The 12,340-nt window shown below is 37.8% G+C and overlaps 1 long non-coding RNA gene across 1 annotated transcript; it reads left to right on the forward strand.

The window, feature by feature from the left end:
- Positions 1-221: 221 nt before the first annotated feature.
- Positions 222-10,700, forward strand: LOC107316289. Its single transcript, XR_004307956.1, has 2 exons — positions 222-343; positions 10,566-10,700. It is a non-coding gene; the product is annotated as an uncharacterized LOC107316289 (long non-coding RNA).
- Positions 10,701-12,340: the final 1,640 nt, after the last annotated feature.

Here is a 12,340-nt window from a genome sequence, read left to right on the forward strand (position 1 = left end):
AACAGTTACCTCATTTATTGCTTGGATAGTCATAATAATGGGTCAGTAATTAGAGGAAGAGCACTGCATACTTGTTGTGTAAAAGGGATGCATCTGTGAATAACATTTTAGTTGGCACATCCTTAAAAAACACTCAGGTTGATAGGCACAGCTGATTGCAATAAAGGCTAGAAGCCCCTAGGCATGCTGGGAATGTGAAGTCATTGAGGAGTCCTGTAAGAGAATAGTCCTGTCTGAATCTTTCATCCTTTTCTAACCTTGAAACTAAGGAGTTAGGACTTTCTCACACCTTCAAGCACACAGTTGTGTAATAATTCAAGGAGAAAGGAGCTTCTAAACCTGGGTGAGTTTGTTCTTTGAAAGTTTAATCAGTTCTTGAAGGTCTCCAACTTTCCTCATCATGCTGGCCGGTTGTTTTACTGTTGAACACTTATTTGAGGGCACAGAAACTGCTGAGCAGGTTTTATATGCTCTTTTTGGGTCACACCTGGCTTGCAGGTTTCTGTGCAGGATGCCAGTGATGCACATGACTTTCCAAATCTTTGACTGGAAATAATGATTGGTGATGTGCTTATTTGGAAGAGAAATTGTTGCGTTATAAAAATCTGTGTAATGTGTGCCAGGAAAATAAATCCTTAAATTGAATGAGAACAAATATCTAATTGGGCTATATAAAAATGGTTATTTAAGTAATGTACTATTGTCTGTGTGTTGTGATAAAAGAATTCAACAGAACATAAGTAAGGTAACTGGACAAGTGGAAAGACTTCACAAGAAAAAGGCCACCCAGAAATTCAGTCATATCACTATTTCTGAGTAAACCTTTTCCCTGATTTATTGTAAGTATTCCACTGTGCTTATTGCTAAGGAACAATAGAGAATGCTGCTGTGATTACAGGAGGACAGGCTTGAGGAACTGTCACAGGGAAGCTGAAACTAATTTTTCTCAGTTTAACAAAGAGTCCAAGTTCATATGAGTTTATGTGGATCAGAGACCGCACTACTGAAAGAAGACAGTCTAAGGGCATATCCTTTCCACATGGATTTAACTGCAGCAGAACTACACCCAGACTGAAAAATACAACTACTGGTTATTGGTTTTGTTTATGGGTGGCTTCATGAATATGTTTGTAAATCACTTGAGGTAAAAAGAGACCATTTATCATAGTAATCTGTATGAGAGCAACTACTATACAAATTGCCTTTTTTAACCTCAGAAATTGTCCATGAAATTGAAGGGGGAAAAAAAAAAAGAGCTTCAGTTTGAAATCCTGGCTTGAAAAGGGCATGATTAGAATATCCATGATTAGGAGAGGAAATGTGAAGTGGTCTATGAGGGCTCTTTTCAGGAAGATCCTTGCCTAAGCACAGTTTTTGCAAAGTTGTTGGAAGTGTAATGGAACATGCTGAGATCAGGAGGATGTCACTAGGTAGTGTCAACATGTCCCTGTTTGAGAGGTGCTAATGGAACTTTAAATCATATTTTCTGCTCCTTAAGTCTCATAACATGCAGTTTTCTTCACTCCAAGGACCTGAGTGTGTTTTGTAAGTTTAAGCATTAATATATTTCTAGGAAATGGAATACTGAAAAACAGACATGAGGCTGAAATAAGAAGACCTCGCTCACTTCTGTCTAAATTTGATTCTTAATTAGCCTAAATCAAATAGATTTTCTTAAATGAAGAAGCTTCATTTAAAAGCTTTAAATTGTTTCATGTCACATTTTACCAGGCAACTATTTACAAATATGTATTGTAAACTCCTCCACCCGCACAGGCATGTTGGATTCCAGATGAGTTAATAACCGATCATGTTCAACACTCCATAAATTTCTAGTTTTTTTTTATTCAGCCAACTGTTTTTGAATATTTGCATGGGTTAGCAGAAATAGTTTGGTTATGAGAATATATTCTGGAGGCTTTAACAAATTTATTCACATGAAGCATTATTGCAAAACATATCATACATCTCACTGTACAAAGATGATGTTAGAGACTTAGGGGAGGAAGAACAAAAGTTTCAGTGCCAGAATGTAATGGGTTCCTTGAACTGAAGATGGTTAACTGTGGTTAGCCAAATAATTTCTACATCAAGAATAACAAATAAAGCAGGAAACTTACTGCAAGAATGTTCAATTATTAAGGTAATGTGTCTGAGAATATTTCAAGGCAGTGGGACTTCTGCTAAAGGAGTAGACCTATAATCTGAACAGTGCCTTTTTTATAAGCACTCGTGATGGTTAATTCACTCAGAAGAGAGAATACCAGGAGACACTGGATATTTGTTTCTTGAGTACAAATGTAAAAAAACAAACAAACCAACAACAAACAAACAATGCAACCATTAGAAATGGAAAGCCATAGAAATATTAAGTATGAATGCCTGTCAGTGCTTCTGCTTTTAGAGTTGTTAGGAATCTCTTGAGCTTTAGAGTACAGGGTGTCACAGTCTTGATAAACAATGGAGGAACAAAGGTGATCATTTTTTTAACAGAGATCCAAAAGGCATCCAATCCAATTTGCTTGTGGGTATGGGGAGTTTGGGGATTTTTACCTCTTTTCTGTAAATATTGACTTGTGCTTTGATAATTGCTTGAATCATCTGTGGCACTTGTTGGGTTTGGTTGACTTTTTTTTTTTTTTTTTTTTTTTTTAAATCTGAATTCTCCAAAATTCGAAAACATCTGGAGGATAAGGAGACATAATTTAGTTAGTAAATCCAGTGACCCAACCCATATCCTCTGTCTAATGCCAAGAAGTACCAGCTCTACTTTCATTACGCTTCCCAATACCATTAAAGAATATTGTCTCACTAGATGAAACAGTCTTTCAGCAGCCCCTCAAATAAGTCATATAACTAATAATGTTTCCTTCATAGTAACAGCTGAGATGCTCACTTTTCAGTTTTGAATCCTATCCAAGCTTCTAAGTAACAACAGTTGGGCTCCTTCAGTGTCTAATCTACATGTTGTTGCCCCAGTATTACTGGTGCTGCCTGGCAGAGGTCTACTAGTGTCATGTAATCTTAAGTATTCCTGTCACTAAGTTTTAACTTCTTAGCAGTTCCTCTGATACTCTGCATCCCTTTTAAATGCAGCAGTGTAGATCTGGGGTTGCGTCTTGAGCCTTGTGTCAAGAGGAACCAGCAGTGAGCCCTGACAGGCAAGAGGGCAAACTGCATTTTGGAATACATTAAACTCATAGTCATCCTGTCATAAGAAGTTATTCTATACTACACTACATTTAGCAATGGTGCAGTCTCACCTTGAATATTTGTGCTGTTCTGGGCTCCATGATATAAAATGGCCTTAGAGCACTTGAATGCATTAAGGGGAGGGCTGGAAGGCATGTTCTGTGAGGAGAGGCTGAGAATATCTGAGTCATCCAGTCCAGAGAAGACCATTCTAAGAGGTGATGACATTGTTCTCTACAACTTCATGAGGAGGGGAAGTGAAGCAGGGGGTTCCAGGCTCTTCTCACCAGTAACAGAAGTTCAGGTGCATGGGAATGGCTCAAGGCTGCATCAGGGGTGATTAAGGCTAGACATTAGGAAAATTTGCTTTACCGTGAGAGTAGTCAAAAGCTGAAATAGACGTTCTAGAGAGTTGGTTGATTTCCCTATGCATGTCAGTATTCCAGGAATATTTGGACAATATCCTTCAACTTTTTGTTAGCCCTGAAGTGATTGTGCAGTTAGACTTCATGATATCTGTAGGTCCCTTCAAGCTGAACTATTATGTTTTAACAAATAATTATGCTCATATCACTAATTTCTGCATTATCAATTAGGATTTTTAATGTTGAGATAGCTTTTTCTTGTTCTTTAAAGTGTATCTATAATCTGATGCAGAACACTGAACTTTTATTCTTTCTGCAAATGTATATATTGATGCTTGCTGAGAATCTCTAGTATCAAACTAAATCCTACTTGAACATTCCAGTAAATAAATAAAATAATAAAGCAAGAAAATTCAGAATATAATTTCTACTTTTAAATAATTTAAATAAACATTGAAGAAGTAGATTTTTCCCTTGCAGACATGAGCAAGAAAAGTAATTTCAGGTCAAGACGGATTCAGAAAGATATATATAGTAATTTGCCATTATCAGCGAGGTAGTAATATCGATAACAAGTATAAGTGAAAACAGTGTCTTAAATGGGACAATAAACTTTGAGAAAAGGCTGGATTGTTTTTAATATAAGTGCTAAAACAGGTTATATATCTAAATTGCTGTGTATTACAGTAACACAGGTCTCAGACTTCAGTCAGCAATTGGAGAATTGTCTTATCTCAGTTAAGAAGTGATTTATCTTGATTTGTTACATGTGGATTGAGATTTTTAGCAGAACAATGACAATTCCATTCTAGGAAATTAAGTATATTGATCTCTTTGGGAGCTGATAAGGTAAAAGAAGATGATCAGGTGGGCTTGTTCAGCCTGGGGAACAGAAGGCTCCCAGGAGACCTGATAGTGGCCATCCTACTTAAAGGGAGCTTATAAGTATGAGGAATAACAACTTTTTGAATGATAGGATAGGATAAGGACCACCTTGACACCTAGCAGCGTTCAATGACAAGGATGACTTTCAGAAGTCCTGTGCTTTTATCTCTCATTTGTATGTTTTTCAAGACCAAAGAGTTTTCTAGGTTAATTTACTGTTCATCCTTTTCGTTATCATCTTTTTCCTTTTTTGTGTGTGTGGGTTTATTTGTTTGTTTGTATTATTGTGACATATTCTTTTGGAGTAGAGGTGACCTGAATCATTCACATGGGGGCGTTCTCTTGTTTTCTGTTTTGATTTTGACAGCAGATGCTTAGGCAAGTAAATTAGAGAGGAATATCATAGAGAATGTCTATGGTCTCCTTGTGCTTAATTTTAGTTAGTTGCACAATAGTCAAAGAAATGTTTACAGCAAAAACTAACCCCAGTTCTCTCATCAACTTTACTGTGGAGTATTTTTCAGTTTGATAGAAAAATGGTAGAGTATAGAAAGAAAGGATTAGGATCTCCTAAAATTAGAGGAGGAGAGAAGTAATGTGAAACAATGATCTAAGTAATAGTCTATGTTACAATTGTAGAAAGAGTTGCTTTTTTGTAATCTTTACTTTATGGGGGGAAGGAAGAAGATCAGTGCTTGAACCCAAAATAAATAAGTTCTTGTGGTTATCACAAAGTAAAATTTTTGTGTGAATTGAAACAAATAGTCACTGCCAGTAGAAATGTTCAGCCCTGTGTGGAGAAGATTCAGTTTTTAGGGTCTGATCTCAACAGCAGAGATTCTCAACAAATATTCACTTTTTACACCATATGCTCCTATGACCCATTGTAACCCTGCATCCTGTTGCTGTGAATAAGAATAAAGGCCTTCCTATATATGTTTTCATTTTTCCTGTTTCTGAATGAAATGAGATGTTGTTTAACAGCAAATCTAATTTGGATGTGATTATTACTGTTGAGAGAATAAGTGGCTGGCTGACTGGGTAGGGAGCCAAGAAAGGTTTCTAGTCTTGAGCAAAGAAAACAGCAGGATGGGACTCAGCAACTCCATACCCTTGCCAAAAGAGTAACACTGAGCTTGAGGAAAGTCTTTCTTGCAGGCATAAAGAAACACTGTCATGCATATTGGGAACTGGGGTATGCCACAGGTTAGTTATAGTCCCAGAAAACCTGTAAACAACTGTGAATGGATCATGAACATGTTTGTAATGGGAAGGTGGACAGGAAAGACATAAGATTGTATTGTTGTGTTTGTTTTGTTTTGTTTTTCATTTTTTATGTGTCTAACAAAAGAAACATGGATCCATGTTTGTTTATTTTTCCTGAGAGTACTTGGATGCAGTGCTCCAGGTGCCATATTAATTGTGAGTGATGTAAAGTAACTGAGGGCAAGGGCTGAGCCACTGTATGACAACCCCTTCATCTTCCCCATGTTCTCTTCTTGGGAAGTTAACAAGTATTGAAGAACTGCATGATTTTGCAGTACGGAGATGGTGAGTAAAAGAGTGAGGAAAGCAGGATATAGGGTTTTTTCTTCCTCCACCCCCATCCTTGTCTAGGAAATATCCTTAAGAACAGCCAGCAAACTAAGATCATAGGCTCTGACAAGGAAGACACTTCACTTGATCCTGGGTTTGCACAGTCTCCAGATTCCTAAGTTCCTCAGAAACTTTATTTGGCAAAGATTTTAATCATAATGTAGAACAAGTGCAAAAAAGTGAATATAACAACTGACTGAGACTAACAAAATTAGTGTATTGCGGTCCATTTGTTTTTTTGCCTCTATAATTCTGTTAATTTACAAGAATTATGAAGAAGTTATAGAATCATCATAGAATAAAAGAATGTCTTAGATTAGAATGGACATTAAAGCCCATCCATTTCCAACACCCTGCCATGGGTAGGGCTGCCCCCCCACCATCTTGGAGGTCTTCCCCAACCCTTATGATTCTATGATTTTATTTTAAGAAGTCTGTCCCCTTCCTGTTTATAAATTCTCTTCAGGTATGGGAAGGCCATAATAGGTCTCCCTGAAGCCTTCACCAGGCTGAACAAGCCTAACTCCCTCAGCCTTTCTTTGTAAGAGAGATACTCCAGCCCTCTGCTCATCTTTGCGGTCCTCCTTTGAACCCACTCTTAACAGTTCCACATCCTTCTTGTGCTGGATGTAGTACCTCAGATAAGGCCTTAGAAGGGCAGTGTAGAAGAAGGCAATGGCCTGCTATTCTCTACTGGCCACCCCTTTTCTGGGGGGGGGGGTTCTCAGGTTAGCGTTGGCCCTCCAGGCTACAAGTGCACACTGCTGGCTCCTGTTAACTTTTCGTCCAGCAGATCCCCAAGTCCTTCTCCACAGGGCTTCTCTTGGTGTTTTCTTTTCCCAGTCTTTACACGTACCTGGAACTGCCTCAACTCAACTGAAACATCTTGCCTTTGGTCTTGATGAGCATTATTATGTGTATGTTGACTCTCTCTTCAAGCCTGTCAAGGTCCCTCTGGATTACATCCCTTCCTTCTGTTATATCAACTGCACCACTCAGCTTGCTATCCTAACAAACTTGCTCAGGGTACTCAGTGCCACTGTCTATGACATTGATAATGATATTGAAGAGCATTTGTCCCAAGACAAAAAAGACCCTGGGGTCACCACTCGTGACTAGCCTGCACCTGGACATAGAGTTGTTGACCAGATACCCCTGGAGGTGATCATCTAACCAAGACTCTCTAGACACTAGTGACTTCAATGTTTAAATTCTGTAAACAGTCTAGTTGAAAATACTTTTCTTTAAAGAATTTAGCCAGAAATGAAAACTGAGTGTGTTTGTCAGTATTCTTTAAATAAATAAATAAATAATAGGGGAAAAAAAATAAAAAAATATTATAAATAAATAGACTAAAAATACCCTACAGAAAGGAAGCATTATTGGAGATCTGGCAAAAAAATATTCTACAATTTTCTATCACATGTTTTCAAGGAAAAAAAAAACCAAAAAAAAAAAACAAAACACCTGCCTAAATAACAAGGAAAATCAAATTACATCTGTGAGGTGCTCTAAAAATGGAGAGATGGCCTTAAATGCTATGAAGTAATAATAATAATGAGCTCTGTGGCCCACAAAGGAATATTTGGGAAGTGTACTAAGACTTGTCTGTGTCTTGTTGATTTGCCCTGAAACTGCTAAACAGCTAATGAAGCGAAAGTTCAACTCAAAATGTTTAATCTAGAGCTGACTGAAAAGATATTTGGTGCAAAGCAATAAAAATATGGATTTTTTCCAAAACAAGAACTTTCAGGAAAAGTCTTCAGTTTTTAACATTTGCCTTTTGTTTTTGGTTATTGTTCCCCCTTTTTTTCTTCCTACTTTGTCTTGCTGTTGAATATAATTCAATGATTCTATGATAATGTAAAGGCTAACACCTAGGGATTATTAACTCCCCAAATCTCGTTTTCTAATTTTTTTTTTCTTTTTCATTCGTGACTTCCAAAACATTTTCAACTATGGAAGTGTTAGAGTAACAAAAGACAACAACAAAATACTTCTAACTATGCAACTTTCTTACAGTGCAGAGTGCTTTGTAAGTTGTGGAATAACAAGCACACTTTTATCTGAATAAAATTAATGCTGTATGGAGAGAAAGAATATGCTTGAAAACAGAAGTTTCAGTTGAAATTTGACAAGCCACATATGAAATAGCAATAGCAATACATTTTGTAAGAATGTTTATTCTTTTTTTCCTGCCAATGTTGTACATTTTAATATCAGAAAAGACCACTACAATATCCTGTTTTCCTGTACATGCTAAAGCGTATTAGTCCTATTTGAGCTTATAATTGTGCCCAGTTAATATGGAACCTCCTGGGACTTCCTGTGAGCATCCATTTTGCTCATAATCTCTACAAGGTGCTGTTGACCAATGCCTGAAACACAATAATCTTGCTGTTGTCTAGGAAAGTCTGGGGGGCTAAACATCCTACATATTTCTCTCAAATCTTATAATGCAACCGCCTAAATGGTTGAAGTGTGCTACAAATATACCTGAACTAGTTCATAGAATCATAATCATAGAATCACAAGGTTGGAAAGAACCTATAAGATCATCTAGTCCAACTGAAAGGTTGGAAACAGCTACCTTGGTATCTAGGTTTGTGGCTACAAAATGAGCCCACGGGCTGTATAAATGCTTATCTACTTGGTCTGTGCTGAACTCCAGGCTGTTGCAAACAAACTACCAGCACTGGTGACACCTCAGGTCCTCCTGCATTATCCTTCCTTTTCTTACTGATGCACAGCACAGGTGTAAGTGTTTAACTGACTCTAGTTTATTTTAAAAAGCAGCCACATGAATAATCGGGATACTAGGAAGGCAGTAAACTGACATAATCTGTGGAATGGATGATAATGAAAAGTGCCTTTTTAATAGTGAGGTCATACTGAAACATCTGACAACAGACCCAACCTCAGAGAAGGATGAACAAATTGCTGCTTGAGCTTCTTGAAGGTCAGCATCAGGTTGTGAATGTGCCAGGCTGTCACAAAAACATCACCAGAAATTCCAAGATTTGCCAGACCTTCCAACCTGCTTATTGGCAAGCAACTACTGAATACAACCGTTGTTATGATTTTACTGCAGTAAAATCCACTGACACTGATGGAAGTAGCCTTTGGCTTCCCTTGGCTGTGAACAAGGGAACTTTTTCACACCATTATAGAATGGCTAGAGGTAAGTCTGAGATAAGAGTCAAAGGGAACAGACACACCAGACAATGTAGTGGAGCTCTGGTTATGAAACAAGAATGTTTTTTGCAGTATCCCAAATTTTGAAGAGTGGGTGCAGGAAAAGTATGTCAAGAGAAGGCAACAAGTAGCCATAAGATGAGGAAGAAGTCCAGGGATTATTCTAAATTTTAAACAATATACTATCAAGATGAAAGGCTAGAGGAAGAAAACAATCTCAAAGGGGTAAGAGAAAATCAAACAAGAGCTTTTTGTAGTTGTGAGGAATGAAGAAAAATATGTAAGAGAGAAGAATTTAAAGTAGGGAGACAGCATGGGAAAGAAAAGTAATGATTTGATAAATTTTTGTCAAAGTTGATTCAGAAATAATAGCTTTGAGTAAGTGTGAAGGAAAGAAAAAGGATCACAGAGGAAGTGTCAGGGCATACAGAAAACATATGGGGATGGGAAAAGAATAAGAAGCTCAGTAAAATACAACAAATGTAAGAAGGAATGTTTTGGAGTATAAGGCAGGCTCATGTAAGCATGAAAATGAGTCACTATCCTTTTTTTCTTCTGTACTGTGGGATATTTCTATCTCTGACAGTGCTGATGATACTGCCTCTGGTTGTTTTCATAGCCATACCTGTCTTTGGAGTTGTTAGCACACAGAAACTAGAACATGTCTGCACATACTGTCAACCATGCATAGCTAACAGGACAGGGTCGAGCATATACTGAAACCAGAATAAATTCATCATTGTTTCTGAGAACTGAAGGTCACTTTTCTTTATCAAATCATTAGCATGGATGCTGGCAGCATTCTAACCCAGGCTTAATAGCACTCTACTTGACAGTTCCCAAGAATCGTTTGTGAGTTAACTCATGCCAAGGGCAGTTTGGGTACATTCACTATGGTTTAGCAGGTAAGGGATGTGAGAGGGTTTGAGGTAGCCTGCTATGTGTCCAGTCTTTGGGCCAAAGAACTTTCCTTTGCATGTTTAGTTTAGTAGCATGGATGCATCCAAAAAGTGAATTGTTTCCTCTCTTTACAAGAGAGCATCCAGTTGCTTAAAGCACGGTTGAATTCCTGTCGACTAAATAAATAAATAAATAAATAATAATAATAATAATAAAAGCTGCTAGAATAACAATTCCAAATCTGAATGCAAAATGCACAGAGCAGCAGAAGCTGCTCTGGGACATGGAATAATGGGGGTCCATGGAATTAGATGTGCCAGTAGAAATCTTGGTGCAGGATGAGAGAGAACTAAACTGACGATGAAGTTGTATCTGAATGTGCTGAAACCATTGCCTTTCATACTGAAAAGTAATTCTGTTTTGTTTGTACAGATGACAAAACTTGGGGTCCTGTCAGTTTAGAAACAGCTTGGATCTAGTGGGAAACATGCAAAAGCTGATGGCATATGATGTCGCAGGGAGACCTGGAGGTTGGTACAAGTAGACATGAAATTGCACAGTTTTCAGGTTTGTTTTCACCTACCGTTACCTTTCTTCAGTTCCCATGACAGTGAATCCAAGAGATGCTCCACAAACTTATATTAATGTATTTACATTTTTCTAATTTATTGGCTCAGACCATTTGTCCTTTTGTACCTTGGTGTTACAAGTCAACTGAAATAAACTGTTTAGTAAAAAAAGCCCAAGACATCAATGAATGTAGCATTCTGTTGGACCAGAAGTGTTGCTCTTCTCTGTTAGCAAGCAGAACCATGAGAAGATATTGAATTTTTATTGGACATTCAAATGTTTAATGATGGAGCACTGTTGTGATTTTGCCAAACAAAATCCTGTGGACCTGTGTTCTTTATCTGTTTCCATTCGGATCAAGTGTACATGCTTCTTGCTTGTTACTGTCTGTCAGATGCATGACAGGAAGACCTAGAAGCCCCACTTGAGATCACCTTCTGTTAGTCCTAGATACTGCACAGAATCTGACTCAAAGAGTTTACGGTCTAAATGAGTATGACAAAAAAGGACAAGGTAAAATGAGTTAACACAGAATATCAAGAGCTGCAGTGGAACCAGATTAAGATGAAATCCCATCCCTGTGTCACTAAAAGCTTCATTTCCATGTGACCTGGATTTGTATTCCCAGATGACCTTGCCAAAACTACAGGGGAAGTCTGCATCGGAGACAGGAATTGAACTCTGAGACCTTGTTCAGTGACACTATCCTTCCTGCCAAAGGGGAAAAATGATTAAAATATGCTTCATGGATGGCTCCCTGAGTGAAGTTAATGGAAGTTATACAAGTGGAGGGCCTACAGGCCTGGGTCATTCATTCTTTCTACCTACTTTCCCTTTGCCTCAGTTCTGACCACAAGGTATGAGTAAACTCAGCGGGTTCACAAAGAAGGCATATATGAACCTTTTACAGCTAGAGTGTGAGCTTAGGTTTGGAAGAAATCCAAAACCTCAAAAGGAAATTCAGCTGGAATGACCAAGTTTTGCCTTGTTTAGGGTCAAAACTTCATGAAAACAACACTTCTAAGCCTTGGATGATGTCTTAGATCACTTTGCTTATATTTGGATTATGCTTGCTGTCAGATAATACAGAAACTGGTACAACAGAGGTGATCAAAGGAATTGCTTGTAGTTAGCTCATACAAAAACTGCAAAGGAGCAATTTTGTCTAACCTATGGGAGATTGATAAGTATTTTGATTAGAAATCTGATTTCATTTCAGTGCTACCATCTGGTGGGCAAAACACAGACAGCAAAAATCATATTGTTACAATACTGGAACATTCTGATACAGTGAGTTTTTGTTTTATTTTGTGAAGGAAACATAAGATATTATTAAAACAACTTGAACATCTGGTTTGGGGATAAAGTCATTTTGCAGCATTACTGCCAAGCCTCCGGGCCAAGCACAAAGAGAACAACCTTTCCTTCCAGCCTCTCCATAATGCTTAACACCAAACTGTAAAATTTCATGTCCAACACAGATGAAGAACAAAACATACTGAAGCAATGCCTGTACATGTTTAGAAAAATTCACCTGATAGTTGGAATGCCAGGGAACTATGAAAGAGTAAAGCTGCAGTTTATAAAAGCCAAAGCCAAAGTTATACCAGGTATTCTGAGGAAATGAGGAGGAAAGG

Source organism: Coturnix japonica, chromosome 1 (assembly GCF_001577835.2).
Source record: "Coturnix japonica isolate 7356 chromosome 1, Coturnix japonica 2.1, whole genome shotgun sequence".
In the NCBI taxonomy this organism is placed as follows: Eukaryota; Metazoa; Chordata; class Aves; order Galliformes; family Phasianidae; genus Coturnix; species Coturnix japonica.